At 45.1% G+C, this 13,512-nt stretch overlaps 1 protein-coding gene across 1 annotated transcript in view; it reads left to right on the forward strand.

Moving 5' to 3' along the window:
* The window catches only part of SLC26A7 (solute carrier family 26 member 7), an 888,192-nt gene that overhangs the window by 582,451 nt on the left and 292,229 nt on the right, over window positions 1-13,512 (forward strand). The gene's annotated exons all lie outside the window — the stretch shown is intronic.

The following is a 13,512-nucleotide window of genomic DNA, read 5'->3' on the forward strand; positions in this document are numbered from 1 at the left end:
TGTTAGTAGGTCCATTGCATAGTGCACAACCGTCAAACAGGAATAGGATATATTGAGGAACTTTTGTGCAAGATATGCCCACATGTTCTCCGCTTGGGCACTCATTAGTGGATATCTTTGCCGCTTTAAAAGGATTTTGTTTGGCACCTGGAGTTAATGTTCCTTGAGCTTGTGCTTAGCATATCCTCAATGCTTTGCAAATTCTGTTCTTCGTGCCTGCTGTGGCTGGTGTCGCGTTTGCATCAAGCGACCTCCGATCATCATTACTCAATGTCATCAGACTCACATTGGTTGGCTGTGCAAATACGACATCTTGTGTTTGCTTCAGTGTGTTGCTTAGCCTTTCTAAATGAAGTCCATTTAGTATCACAATTACACCAGCCAGGCACAGACTCTGTAGACTAAACCCAGAAAAGGCATATCAGTTTTCTCACTCTCTTCCTGTGCTCTATTCTGTCACCATGGTTCAACATCTACCTGGCCCCTCTGGCCCACCTGATCTCCACCTGTTCTCCTCACTTCCAGTGTTATGCAGACTACTATTCAGGCAATGATCTCTGCCTCAACGCCACAAAGACAGAGATCCTTCTCTTGGGACACCTGCTCCTAGTTCCCCCCCCTCACTCTCTGGCCAGACTTCTTGGGTCCCCTCCCCTCACCCAACTGTGAGGAAAGAAAACCTTGGGATTATCTTTGACCTCTCTTTCTTCTTCTCTGCACACATAAAGCACCTTGCCAAGTAGTCCAACTATCAGTTTCATCTCCCAAGGGGCATTCTACCTTTCCACAACTTCCCCCAGAAGTTCAATGTCTACAGTGCCCTGGTTCTCTGTAGGCTTGACTACTACAACAGGCTCTTTCATGCTCCCTTCACCCCCTCCCAGCCACTTCCACCATCCTTTGCCAGCACTTTCCCTTGGACTCCCTTTCCCAGACTATCACCCAGTCCTCCTGTCCACTGCACTATTCCTCCGCTACTCCACTCTTTCCCTTGGCACTAGCCGCCTTGGCTTGAATAGCACTGGCCACCCCCACACGTCGGGTTACTCCACTCTTGCACTTCTCCCTCCACCACCCACCTTGTACTTATCACTTTGCATGCACTTGCACGGTAGGATTGGCACAAGGCCAACATAAATGTCTCTTGTTGTTGTCTTTCTGATGATTCCCATGTTCCCTCCCGCCCCCCACTTCTTGTCTTGTGGCACCTGGAAACACATGTGTACAGGCACCATACAAATGTCCAATAAAATACATTTAAAAAAAATCACTCTCTTAAATATCATTTGTCTGTGGGCACATAGACCCATTTCTCTCTGCCAGGTTCGATCGCTAAAACTACTTGATCTCTTCGGTATGACGTCCTTTCGTCACGGGATGTTTTTTCGCTGGGTTTGTTACTGCAAATTTATTTCTGGAAAAAACCCATCACATTTTTTAGAAAATGGGGGGATTGGGGGGAGAACCCACCCCCAAAATAAAAAATAAAAATTCTATGTTTTTTTTTTTATCGCGGTAAAAGACCCTGCGAAAAAACATCCTGCAATGAAATGACATGGAACCAACTCTTCCTGACGCTATGACATTTGTGGGTATGGGTGGCCCACTTGGTTTCTCTACCTACACCTTTGCACCTGGTACCATGCTGTCTGATGAGCCAAAACCACACTCCCCACAAGTAGTTAACACCATAGGTGGCTCCCCCTTTTTGACCTTGGACAATTTAACAGGTATGACAATTACTTGGGCTATCCTGTCTCCTACATGGCTAGGCAGGATGTTATCTGCCCTGTTCATTAAAATGACTTTAATTTCTCCTTGGTAATCAGCATGTGTCGCACCCCGCGGATGCCCTTCAGTGCTAATCCAGATCTAGGGGAAATCAATCCCATGTATTCTGCTAGAATCTGTACTCCAATCTCAGTGTCAATGTGTATTATACCTCTGGGTTCTAATCAAATTATTTGGTGAGAATGTAAGTCTACTCCTGCAGATTCTGGAGTTGCGCGGTATGGAGCTAAAGCACCTGGCATAACCTCCCAATGAATTGGGATCTCTTCAACTGAATTAGGATGCATCTGTAATGGAGGTGTCAACAGGCACATCAAAGGTGTCTCATTCTCAGCTCTATTATTCAGTCTCTGCACAGCTTCAAACACACAATCACGCCAACCTACCAGACTGCCATTACCTGATTTGCGCAATTGTTCTTTCAACAGACCATTCATTCTTTCAATCAGAGCCTCTGCTTGTGGATGATAAGGTACATGCTAAAGCCACTCTATATTCTTCTCCTGACAAAACTCTTGAATCAACTGGCCTTTAATATTGGACCCATTGTCACTCTGAATTTGCAAGGGTACACCATAATGCAATATGATTTGATCTAGCAATTTAATAGCATTCAATTGTGTGGCTTTCTTGCATGGCAGCACCATTAAGTATCCTGAAAAGGTATCTACAATGGTGCATGCATATTGACAACTTTTACTGATTGGTAAAGATCCGATATAATTGACCTGCCAGATTTGACCCATCAATTTACCTATCCGTAAAGTGCCCTGGACAATATGTGGGATGGGTCTATGCTGCTGATGCTGACACACAGGACATCTCAAAATGATGGTTTGCGCTACTTCTAAAGGGATACTAATCCCTTAAGCTTTTGCATACCTGCAAGTAGCTTTCTCTCCCATGTGTCCACATTTCTGGTGTGCACACTTGACCAGACTCTCAAAATCGCCCTCCTGAGCCTATGCGTCCACAGAGGAAATCTTGGTGTTTTTGGGCCTCATTACGGGTCCAGCGGTAACCCTGCCAGTGCTACCGGTGGGTAGCCGGAGGACCCATAATAATTTAGTGGTGCCTGACTTCCCGGTGCCACCGGGCTATTACAAGTCAGGCGGCTGGGAAGTCAGGCGACGGTACATTTGTTAATCCCCATGCCCATAGAGTCCTATAGAGCTCTATGGGAGTGGGGACATGGGAGCACTGGTACCATTAGCAATGGTGCCAATGCTCCCGTGACAAGTCTGCCTACCGTGGCCGCTGCTTGCGGCTGGGTCAGACCTGTTGGGCTCAGTGGCTCCAGCAGGCAGACTTGTAGTTTGACAGTCCAGAAACTTGTGTGCCGGTGAGCTTACAATGCTTTCCTGTGTAGTGAGCATAGCACTTGGTTAACCAGGCATGTTCTGTCTGCTCCACTGTCATATCTCCATAGGGTATTCCCCATTTCACTGCAGACTCATGTATTTCTGTCACTTCCTGTGGCATTCGACCTAGTGGACCACAAGACCCTCACCTCACACCTCTCCCACTCCGCACATTTCTCTGACCAAGCCACCTCCTGGATAACCTCATTTCTTGAAGGGAGGGCCATGAAAGTCTTTTCAAACATTTCGAGCGCAACACCATCCATAATACACTGCGGTGTCCCTCAAGGCTCCTGTACAGCACCTACGCTTTACAATCTATTCACTAAGCCCCTATTCGAGAAATTTGATGCACTTGGGATTGCCTACACCAACTACGCCGACGACACCCAAGTGCTCCTCCCTCTATCAGGCTCATACCACAAAGACGCCCTAGCTCTAAAACTCATATATGCCACCATTCAAGCCTGGATGGCCACTAACGGCCTATGTCTTAACGGGGATAAGACTGAAATCCTTATCCTCGGCCAAAAATCCACACTGGCCAGGCTAGACAGCTGCTATGCCAATTTCAACATCGACAACTGCACTATCCCAGTCCTATCCTCTGTGAAAACGCTAGGGGTCTACATTGATGCAACCCTGTCCATGGACAAACAAGTTAGTGCCATTGTCTCCGCATCTGCACTAAGCACTAAACTCATCAACGCCATTAAACCATTCCTTTCCAAAGAAAACTGCCTTTCAATAGCAAGAGCTACCATAGGCGCTAAACTTGACTATTGCAATGCACTTCTAGCCGGCACCTCTGAAAAAAACCTAAACAAACTCCAGGTCACCCAAAATAACGCTCTAAGAGCAGCATTAAACATCTCCAAAAGGGACCACATCTCACTGGCAAGGCAATCAGTTCACTGGCTCCCTGTCAAAGAACGCATCACCTTCAAGGTACTGACTACTACCCACAAATGTATCCACCACACTGCACCATCATATCTCTCAGACACCATTCTCAGACAGACCTCATCCAGACCTACCAGACTCTGCTACACTAACCAACTCACTGTACCACGCATCCACAAGATTACAGCCGGGGGGCTGGGTTTCCCCTACATAGCACCAAAACTTTGGAATAATCTCCCCCACGCTCTAAGAGCAGAAGGCTCCCTCACAGCGTTTAGAAAAAAACTCAAAACCTCTCTCTTTAACTAAAATTCCTCTACCTACTGCCATTCAGGCACACACTGCTAACTATTGCTACTGCCCAAACTGTATGCATGTATGCCTCTGTATGCTGTAACTAAGACGCGCTTTCCCTGTAACCAGCGCTATTCTGTAACCAGCGCCACGATGCCTCAGGGCTGATTCTGTGCGCTTAACAAATGCGAATAAATAAATAAATAAATAAATAAATGTAGTCTACGGTAAGAATATTAGCCACATGCTCATGTAGTTTCGCAACTCCACCTTTTCCTGATTTTGCTCTCTTGGATATACCATTTCCACTTGATTATACTGGCTTCTTGGGTGTAGGAGGGCTAAACACCCACTGCATAATTACTATTTCAGGCCCAATTAGTACATCATGACCCACTGTCAGTTGTTCAGTATCAATAAAAGCCCAATAAAACGCTAGCAATTTCTTCTGAAATGGAGTGTATGTCTCACCAGCCTCTAGTAATTTATGACTCCAAAATCCCCAAGGAACCCTCTTTTTGTCTTGTTTTTCACCATAAACTCTATTTGGCATAATGCTATTGTACAGATACATTTAACTCCACTTCTCCTGACTTCAAAGGCCATAAATCGAGCACACACTGCAGTCTGTTTTGCCAAATTAAACGCTCTCTGCTGCTCCTCACCCCACTCAAATTCATATTTCTTTCACGTCACTTTGTAAAGTGGTACCAAGATTTGCCACAGATGTGGTGCATGCAGTCTCCAAAATCCAAACAGCCCTATAAACTGTTTTAGCTTGTTTCTTGTTCTCTGGAGTGGAAAACTCAAGTATCTTGTGTCATGCTTTTGCCACCATTTCTCGATGCCTATAATGCCACTGAAATATTCCTGAAAAGACTACAGTCTCAGCTGGCCCTTGAATTTTGTTAATCTCCCAGCCATCCTTTTTCAGTCCCTCAATGATCACTTCCAACTGATTTTGCACACTTCACTCATCCTTGCCCCGAATCAAAATATGGTCAATATAATGTGAAATCTGTATATCAGGCTTGCATGGTATCTTGTCTGTGTCCTGCCACCAGCCGTTGACATCGAGTTGGGCTATGCAAGTACCCCATAGGAAATCTCGTGAAGGTCTACTGACACCCCACCCCAAGAAAATTAGAACTGCTCCTGGCACTCGTTGGCAATTGCACACAGAAGAAAGCATTAGACAAATCTAAAACCGTCTATCATGTCCCCTCAAATGTTTGTATGTTCTCAATCAAGGTAAAATTTCTGGAATTGTAGGCACTAAGGGTGGAGTGTATGTATTTAATTCTCTATAATCCACAGTCATTCTCCAGCTCCCATCCCCTTTTTCATAGGCCAGACAGGATTGTTCCAGGCTGTAGTGGCTGGACGTAACACTCCTGCCTCTACATATTCTTTAATGGTGTCTGAAATGTCCTTATGACCCCCGGGAATGTGGTATTGCTTCGACACAAACGCTTCATGGCCAAAGCCATGTGAACCGGAGGGATTTTCATTTTGCCGACAATAACTGGTCTACAAGTTAATGCATTCACTACAAACTGATAGGTTTTACATCGCAGTCCTAAAGTTAACCCTTCCAGAATGTCAAAACCAATTATATACTCTGGTATCTGGACACTCAACACTTGATATTTCTGCTTTTTCAAATTGCCTATTTTCTTTTCCAATTCTGTCTGTACTGCTGGTATTTCATTACCCCCCACCCCAGCCCTGTAATGGTAAAATGTCGACCTTTAAATGTTGAAGGATTTCCATGAATCAATGATGCCTCCACCCTGGTATCTATCAAAGCTCGGACCTCTTGTCTGTTTCCAGGCTTCCAAAATATCAACACCAACATGAGGTTGTCTGTCAATCTTTATACAAGCTGAACTTTCTAGGGTTTGGCCATTCTTCTATTCAAATTTAGAATGAGTGTATCCAGACTCGTCCTCTAACATTGCTCTTATTGTTTTTCTTAAATCGGCATATGTTGGCTGGTACTGGGAAGGGATCCCCATGGACCCTTCCTCCAGCTGCTCCTTAGGAGGTGATTTGGGTGTAGTGTTCCCTTTCTGCTTGGTCACCAACTTGTTTATAGCACTCCTTCACAGCAAGCCTTCTCTTTTTGTACAGCAATATCATCAATCTCCTCCTGTGTCACACCATCTTTCAACAATGCCAAAAACATGTCCTTTCTTGACACTCTGGCGCCTCTGCTATCTTGTCTCCTGCCATCTGTTCTTCTCTCACTGCGCCCCTCTCTCTATCTCTGGGTTTGTCCTCAACTTTGGCCCATTCACCCAGATCTGACAATTGCAGAATAGCATCCATCACTTCAATAGTGGGTTTCCCAGTCATGCCCACTAACAGGGTCATGATGAAACTCTTGTATGTCTGGGTGAACGGAAACTGCTCTCCTGAACATCCGTGAAGATATGCTCTCCAACCTTGACTCAACATTCCCTCTGTCCTCATCCTCCTGGATCTCTCTTCTGCCTTTGACACAGTAAACCATACCATCCTGCTCAACTGTCTCCGTGATAACCTGAGTATCACTGATCAGGCTCTGGCCTGGCTGACCTCTTTCCTCTCTGATTGACCCTCCCAGGTCCAACTTGGTTCCTTCCTATCATCTATCTTCCTCTCTACCTGTGGTGTTCCCCAGGGGTCTAATCTCTCGCTCTGGTTTTTCAACCAATACCTGGCAACTCTCGCCCACTGCATTGCCATTTTCTGCTCAAATTTCCAGTGCTATGCTGACAACGCTCAACTCATTTTCAGGCTGCCCTCGGCCACCTCCTCTCCCTCTCTCATTTCTGATTGCCTAACTTCCATTCAAGATTGGTGTGCCGCCAATGATCTTTGTCTGAATGCCAGCAAGACGGATATCCTCCTCATCAGCACACCTTCACCATCGTTTCCCATCACTCTCTGGCCGGCCTCCCTTGGCCCTGCTCCTACTCCATGCTTTCCTTCTCCGGCCACATCTCTGAAGTCTCTAAAAAGTCAAACTTCCTACTGCACCTCCTCAGAGGGTACTCTGCCTTTCCTCTCCTTCCCCCAGAAGGTCATGGTCTCCTAAGCTCTGGTTCTCTCTAGGTTGGACTATTGTAACAGCCTCTTTCTAAATCTACCTGCCTCTACTCTCCGCCCTCTGTAACTAATCCAGAACAGGACTGCGAGACTTGTCCTTGACCTCAAGCCCTCGGATCGTATCTCTCCAGCTCTGACATTACTCCATTGGCTCCCAGTGGATGCAAGGATTAAATTAAAAAACCCTCTGCATTGTCCACAAGGCTTTCTGGGGCCTGGATCCAAAATAGCGTCAGCTATCCCTCTGCAAATACCTCCCCTCTCGAGCTCTTTGCTCCTTTACCTCTGACTCCCTCAGGGTCAGTTGTTTTTCAAAGAAACAAACTGGGGGTAGATCTGTCTTCGGCTGGGGCCTCGCTCTGGAACAGCCTCCCTGCTACTCTAAAACTTGAGGAGTACCAACTCCTGTTCCGGAAGCACCTCAAGATCTTCCTCTTTGCTTCTGCCTTCGCTCCCCCTCTCCCCTGCTGATATGTTCTCTCTTGGGCCGTTCACCTGGCCACCCTCTGTCCTCCGGGCCCAGGTACCTGCTCACCCTTCCACCCTCCTGCACTGCCACCAGGCACCCCATTGCACTGGAGTCTGTATCTGTACCCATACAGGCCCCCCCTCTTTTTTTCTTCCTGCACTAATCAGACCTACCCTGTCTGCTGCCTTAAACCCAGCACTTGCCAATTGTTGGCTTTACAACCACTGGTTGTTGCCTTTATTATTTATTTATTTATCATTTATCTGTTTCTGCTTTGCTCCGCACTTTCCACTTCTCCCCCCTTCCATGCACTTTTCCCCTGCCCCTCTCCCTTGCACTTGCATGTTCTCAATGTCACTGGGCCTAGTAAGATTGTTGTTTTGTTCTCCCCTCTTCCCCTCCCTTGCCTTGTCGCGCTCTGAAACACTTGTGTACGAGCGCGATAGAAACAAAATATCAATATCAATATGTCAGTGGAGCAGTTCTTATAACTAAGTTTCTTGTTGATATTGACAGTGGCACCACCCCCATATGCGCTGGATTCTTAATATGAATAGTCTCTTTTAAAGCATGCTCTCTGATCTTTTGAACTGCCTCCTTCAATATATACCACATTTTCTCATCACTAGACCAGTCCGTGGTAATAGAATATGTGTGGTTACCCCGCTGGGCTGCTTACTGCAGCAATGACACCTGCGTTCCTTGGCCGTTCAGGTCTGGAGGAGGCCCTGCCCACAATGCTTCTTGTATATTAGTGCCATAAAATAAAGGTAGGAAGCATTGGGAATCTGTGGAATTGACCAGCAAACCCCCAGCTCCCCATCAAACATCTGCACCATCCAGGTGAGTAAGGGCTCCCCCGACTTCTGTCTCAGTCTAGTAATAATTTCACCAACCTCCTGTTGTGTTAATCTTCCAGTGTGGTCAAATCCACAAATCCCCCTCTCCTCCCTACGCCTTGTCACTGGGTTAGCAGTAACAATATTCTCATCCTGTTTCAGTGTAGATTCTACCTTCACGTCAGGACTACCATCTGATTCACTTGAATATGTACCACTTTTTGTCTGGAATCTCTGGCATTCAGCAGTCCCATCCTCATGTGGAATGTTCTCTAGAGTAAAGTGACTTTGAATGTGGCCATGGGTGCATTTGGTTGAACAGGGTTTACCTCTAGAGTCTTCCAGAGGGAACTGTGTTGTGTAATTTATGAAACTTTTTGTATTCATCACCTCTTGGATTTGAAGGATTCAATAAAATAATGTATGGATTCAATTAAGGTATTGACTCTAGAGAGGATTGGGCATTCTGGATTTTTGAGCTCATGAATCTTTGTGGACACTCTGAATAATCTAGGATTTCACTTGTTTGGTATCAGATGTTGGAAGTGTTCCTCAATAATGTGTGGAACAGATTCGATATTAGGTTCCAGGTAATACAGAGTTGCATATATTCCTTCCTTTTAGATTTCTGTGTCCATAATCTTCTCACTGCTACATTTGTCAGCTGTTTTTATTATTATCTCTGTGCTTTTTTGGGTGGTTCTGACTGCCCTTGTCTCTTGGGGGTTGAGGTTCTATTTTGTAACCTGGTGTTAGTTGTGTATGTCAGATCACACAGTTTTCTGAGTCAGTCGAAGTGGGTGTAAAGTTTTGAAATCGGTCCATACGGAGCTGTCAAGATCAAGTATCTTCTTGTGCCATCATAATCCAGGGGAATCCCATGGAAATATTCTTTGAGACATATACATAGCATGTAGTCTTCACTTTGACTGCAAAGTTGAATTGTCTTATTTTTGGCTGGGGCACAATGTCAGTTTCTTGGAGAGTACAGACTGTTCAACATGCAGCGGTTAATGCCTGGAAAGTGTAAATAGTTGATTGGTAGTGAGCTCTTCCATTGGGCCTTCAGCAATGGATCTATTGGGCAGTGTTTTCCAAATTAATATGAAACTCACTTGTCTCTGAAAAGTACCTTGTGCCGTTCCTTGTAAATCATGGCATTTCCTGTGCTTCTGAATTAATAAAGAATTCAGTGTTTTTTGACAATACTTCTTGAGCTCATAGTTAAGTTTAGTTGCTCGAACATTTAATTGTTCTTGTAGGTTTGTTATAAGGTTAGTTGTCTCTTTCCTCATTCTGGTTCTTTGGATTACAGTTTGTGCATGGAATGCTTCCTTACTTTTTCTGATGCTTTCCTGCATACCTGGTTAGCATATTGCCATGAATATGCCTTTGTAGATAAAGTGGTCCTCTGAGATGTGCATACTCTTGCTTAACTCAATGAATTCTAAAGTGAAAGGTCTCTTTTTTCTACGAGTGAGAATTCTCCTGTGTGGGTTTATTTGCTACTGAGTGGCCACCATCTGATTTAGATGACTCTGGGTCTTCAAAAGGATAATCTTTTCCGTTAGTCTGAAAAAAAGGTTTAAAAACTCAATTTGTTTGATTTTGAAACTAGACAAATTGTAAAACCTTCTTTGCATAACAAAATAGAATATAATTGACAATCGAAGGGAAAGAGATGTTGATCCTCTCTTCAGGTTTGGTAGTGACAGCATTTGCCCGAGGGTCCCTCAACCTGCCAGAGGCACAATGCCCCAAAAAAATCCTGTTTAAAGAGATTTCATAAAAAAGGGCTCTGTTTCATCTAAGTATGTATCAGGGCCAACATGTTTTTAAATCTCCAAGTACTGATGTACACAGGTTCTACCACAAGATTTAGAAATTACATCAGTCTTGGCCATTCGAAGGAAGTGCTTTTCACTGCAAAGTTGCTGTGGCTATTAATTGTGTCTGGATTCCACTATAATAACTTCAGGCCCAATAGCTTTAGAGATGACTTATAATTTAACCATATTCACCTGTTCCATGGGTTGGAATGGGTGATAACGACCTCCAGGAAATGGAACATGTGATTATGGCTATTGGCACCCCGGGTTTCGAATCCACAAACCTGTGGTGCTAAGTGCAAAGTATTTTCTTTACATGAACGGGACGCCTCGTGGCATCTCATTCATTGAAACAAAATAAAGATGGCCACCATTGATTAGGAAGGCGTGGCTGTATACAGAGCCCTTCTTCCATTTCCATGGTGGCCAGGAGGGAGATGCAGCAGCAACAGCGGCTCTGAGTCCCACCGCTGCTGAAGTTAAAAGGTAGTTGGGGCTGGGAGGGATGGGAAATTTGACATGAAGGGAAGGGAGGGTGGGGGGAAGATGGCGTAGGAAGCAGCAGTTCGGTTGCTTGGAACGCAAGCTTGGATCATGGGATTCAGACCGCGAGGTTGCTCTCCCTACCCCGGGTGTCAATAGCTAAGCCATGTCCAGGAAGCGGCCCTTGTAGTTTACATTAAACCTATGAGCTTTTCTTTATCGATCGCAGGATTCAGAGATCACCACAGCTTTATCCAATAAGGAAGGGTCTTAAGGATGGCCTGATAGTCTATTCCCAGACACCCAGGGGGCCTTGAGTGTTCCTGTTGGCAGGGCCAAAGGCATATTTAAGAATTGGATTTTACAACTCATCAACCAAGCCAATAGAATTACATTTTGTATCTAAATTCTTAACCAGATTCAGGTTTAAAGTGCTCGAGGATATTTTCAGATGTGAGTGTTTGCACACAGAACTCGTAATGGAAAACAGAGTGTAACTCGTGTTGCGTGAAATTGAATCATAAATCTAGGAATGCAATTTATAACACAGCAAAGTAGACCTGCATGTCACTCAAAGCAATGGACAAGTGGAAAGGGCAAGCTAGTTCTAAAAAGGAAGTCATCACTTTGCAGTGGCCTCCAACCATGACGAATATAGCGGTGTAAAGAGTTTCAGCTTTAAGTGACCCAAATACAGTATTATCTAATTATTTAAAGTGACGAGGGGTAGAAGAGCTCACTTGAGCCTAATACCTTCATGTTTACCCGATACTAGAGAGGATTCTGAAACATCTGTGAAAGATAGAAGGCATAGAGAAAAGAGGAAATGAATGCAGTCAGAGAGCACAGAAATGGGAAACTTTGTTCAAGAACCGTGATGAAGAAAGGCGGGGATTATGTAGTTATGGAAGCCAGCCAATCAGGACAGCCAGATCCCTGTGGGAGTTGGACCTATTTAGGCATTCTGGCAGACAAAGGACAGGGGGGTGGAAAACTCCTCCCCTACTTTCTGCCTGCCAGACACACTGGAGCCTAGGTGGGGATACCCACGGGTTCCTGTCAAAGGCAAAACACACACACTGACCTCCCCCTCCCAGAATGATAGAAGGGCTAACAAAGAGCAACACGCTAGTAATGGCGAAAAACGATGGGAGGCCCGAGTTGGTACTTGGATGCCCCTATTATGCACTACCGAGGCTATGAACATAGCCTGCGGCATATAACATACACAATAGTTTGTAGAACACGTCCACTGCCACCGACCACAACTAGGTTATTGTCTATGTCACTAAAAGGTTACAGGAACAGAGAGAAGGGGGATACTAGATATCCCTTTGGCACTCCATTGAAGGTGGTGTTTGCCAATCTCTCAGACTATAGAGTTTTGGGATCTCTAAGTATCTCTCTATCCTTAAGAACTGTAGTTACTTGAGGACACAGAAAAAGAATCTTAAAGGAGGACCATAAGGGTCCCCAGCAACACTGACCATAAGGAGCTGTGCTCTGCAGTAGTAAAAACACAGATACCTTTAAGAACTATGGAGCTGGAAAACTCCATAGTACAGGTAGAATACAAAGAATACAGTTCCAAAAGACAGAGCCGACAAGAGTGAATGAGAGGAAAAAAGCTCCACTCATTCAGGATTGAAAGAAAAGGGTCCAGAAGACCAGCAGAAGTGCTGGGGGTCTCATTGGGAAAGGGGATGAAGCATACCAATGATAAATCTCCCTAAAAGAGCTGCATTCTGGGTTGTTTGGCTGTGGCAGAATTGTTTGCGGAGGAATTGACCGTAGTCAATTTTGCAGTGAATACAACTTTACCACGGCCAAACTCACCTCCCACTACCCCAATACATCCCCCATGCCCCTCCATTTACCTTTTCCACGTCCGCTGACCCTGCTGTGTCAGTTCTGTCCCTCTAACGTGGGTCGGATCCGACACCACATCGTCTGTTTTATTTTTCTCCCGCCTCCAATCTTCAGGAAGCGTGGGACACCCCTGCAACCTCCCAAGGCCAAAAATACTGAATATGGGGAGCGGACACCCCCGCAACCGCTGCTGTCCATGTTCGGTATTTATTACCCAATGTGATCAAATCAAATCGATCGAATAGTACTGGCCGAATTCGGTCAGATGTACCATTCGAGCAATAATATTCAATCAAATTGGGTAACACCACATTTCGTGCTCCTCCTTTGTTCTTGTTACAGCGTCTAGCTCTCTAATTAATCAGCAAAGTTGGAATGGAGGCTCTAACTACCTGTAAAGGCTGCCTTCCAAGCTACCTTTTATGTTATTAACACACTGGACACAGATCAAGCAGTTATGGGCAGTGAAGGCTACCCTTTTTCTCCCTACACCAGCTATAATCACAATAGCGCCCTTAACATTGGGCTCTATTGTTAGCAAGGTGACCTATATCCTCATTAGAGGCTCTCGGTTTTGCCTC

This window comes from Ambystoma mexicanum, chromosome 5q (genome assembly GCF_040938575.1).
Source record: "Ambystoma mexicanum isolate Mex_15411 chromosome 5q, UKY_AmexF1_1, whole genome shotgun sequence".
Classification (NCBI taxonomy): Eukaryota; Metazoa; Chordata; class Amphibia; order Caudata; family Ambystomatidae; genus Ambystoma; species Ambystoma mexicanum.